General features: G+C 48.2%; 1 protein-coding gene across 2 annotated transcripts in view; it reads left to right on the top strand.

Annotated features, from left to right (window-relative positions):
• The window catches only part of mcama (melanoma cell adhesion molecule a), a 76,558-nt gene that overhangs the window by 71,353 nt on the left and 2,705 nt on the right, over nt 1–2,500 (top strand). The gene's annotated exons all lie outside the window — the stretch shown is intronic.

Raw genomic sequence — 2,500 nt, 5'->3', positions numbered from 1 at the left:
GTTCCTTTATAGCCCAACATTAGCCTCCTTTAGCTTAGCGGTGGTGACGTGAAGTCATGTGACCGTGCTATAGTTCCTTTATAGCCCAACATTAGCCAACTTTAGCTTAGCGGTGGTGACGTGAAGTCATGTGACCGTGCTGTAGTTCCTCTATAGCCCAACATTAGCCACCTTTAGCTTAGTGGTGGTGACGTGAAGTCATGTGACCGTGCTGTAGTTCCTTTATAGCCAAACATTAGCCGCCTTTAGCTTAGCGCTGGTGACGTGAAGTCATGTGACCGTGCTGTAGTTCCTTTATAGCCCAACATTAGCCACCTTTAGCTTAGCGCTGGTGACGTGAAGTCATGTGACCGTGCTGTAGTTCCTTTATAGCCCAACATTAGCCACCTTTAGCTTAGCGGTGGTGACGTGAAGTCATGTGACCGTGCTGTAGTTCCTTTATAGCCAAACATTAGCCGCCTTTAGCTTAGCGCTGGTGACGTGAAGTCATGTGACCGTGCTGTAGTTCCTTTATAGCCCAACATTAGCCACCTTTAGCTTAGCGGTGGTGACGTGAAGTCATGTGACCGTGCTGTAGTTCCTTTATAGCCCAACATTAGCCACCTTTAGCGTAGCGGTGGTGACGTAAAGTCATGTGACCGTGCTGTAGTTCCTTTATAGCCAAACATTAGCCGCCTTTAGCTTAGCGGTGGTAACGTGAAGTCATGTGATCGTGCTGTAGTTCCTTTATAGCCAAACATTAGCCGCCTTTAGCATAGCGGTGGTGACGTGAAGTCATGTGACCGTGCTGTAGTTCCTTTATAGCCCAACATTAGCCACCTTTAGCATAGCGGTGGTGACGTGAAGTCATGTGACCGTGCTGTAGTTCCTTTATAGCCCAACATTAGCCACCTTTAGCTTAGCGGTGGTAACGTGAAGTCATGTGATCGTGCTGTAGTTCCTTTATAGCCCAACATTAGCCACCTTTAGCTTAGCGATGGTGATGTGAAGTCATGTGACCGTGCTGTAGTTCCTTTATAGCCCAATATTAGCCACCTTTAGCTTAGCGGTGGTGACGTGAAGTCATGTGACCGTGCTGTAGTTCCTTTATAGCCCAACATTAGCCCCCTTTAGCTTAGCGGTGGTGACGTGAAGTCATGTGATCGTGCTGTAGTTCCTTTATAGCCCAACATTAGCCACCTTTAGCTTAGCGGTGGTGACGTGAAGTCATGTGATTGTGCTGTAGTTCCTTTATAGCCCAACATTAGCCTCCTTTAGCTTAGCGGTGGTGACGTGAAGTCATGTGACCGTGCTGTAGTTCCTTTATAGCCAAACATTAGCCGCCTTTAGCTTAGCGGTGGTGACGTGAAGTCATGTGACCGTGCTGTAGTTCCTTTATAGCCCAACATTAGCCACCTTTAGCTTAGCGGTGGTGACGTGAAGTCATGTGACCGTGCTGTAGTTCCTTTATAGCCCAACATTAGCCACCTTTAGCGTAGCGGTGGTGACGTGAAGTCATGTGACCGTGCTGTAGTTCCTTTATAGCCAAACATTAGCCGCCTTTAGCTTAGCGGTGGTGACGTGAAGTCATGTGACCGTGCTGTAGTTCCTTTATAGCCAAACATTAGCCGCCTTTAGCTTAGCGGTGGTGACGTGAATGTCATGTGACCGTGCTGTAGTTCCTTTATAGCCAAACATTAGCCGCCTTTAGCTTAGCGGTGGTGACGTGAAGTCATGTGACCGTGCTGTAGTTCCTTTATAGCCAAACATTAGCCGCCTTTAGCTTAGCGGTGGTGACGTGAATGTCATGTGACCGTGCTGTAGTTCCTTTATAGCCAAACATTAGCCGCCTTTAGCGTAGCGGTGGTGACGTAAAGTCATGTGACCGTGCTGTAGTTCCTTTATAGCCAAACATTAGCCGCCTTTAGCTTAGCGGTGGTGACGTGAAGTCATGTGACCGTGCTGTAGTTCCTTTATAGCCAAACATTAGCCGCCTTTAGCTTAGCGGTGGTGACGTGAATGTCATGTGACCGTGCTGTAGTTCCTTTATAGCCAAACATTAGCCGCCTTTAGCTTAGCGGTGGTGACGTGAAGTCATGTGACCGTGCTGTAGTTCCTTTATAGCCAAACATTAGCCGCCTTTAGCATAGCGGTGGTGACGTGAAGTCATGTGACCGTGCTGTAGTTCCTTTATAGCCCAACATTAGCCACCTTTAGCTTAGCGGTGGTGACGTGAAGTCATGTGACCGTGCTGTAGTTCCTTTATAGCCCAACATTAGCCCCCTTTAGCTTAGCGGTGGTGACGTGAAGTCATGTGACCGTGCTGTAGTTCCTTTATAGCCCAACATTAGCCACCTTTAGCGTAGCGGTGGTGACGTAAAGTCATGTGACCGTGCTGTAGTTCCTTTATAGCCAACATTAGCCGCCTTTAGCTTAGCGGTGGTGACGTGAAGTCATGTGACCGTGCTGTAGTTCCTTTATAGCCAAACATTAGCCGCCTTTAGCTTAGCGGTGGTGACGT

The sequence above is a fragment of the Pseudochaenichthys georgianus genome, chromosome 14 (assembly GCF_902827115.2).
Source record: "Pseudochaenichthys georgianus chromosome 14, fPseGeo1.2, whole genome shotgun sequence".
Lineage (NCBI taxonomy): Eukaryota > Metazoa > Chordata > Actinopteri > Perciformes > Channichthyidae > Pseudochaenichthys > Pseudochaenichthys georgianus.
This window is presented reverse-complemented; position numbering and strand designations above follow the sequence as displayed.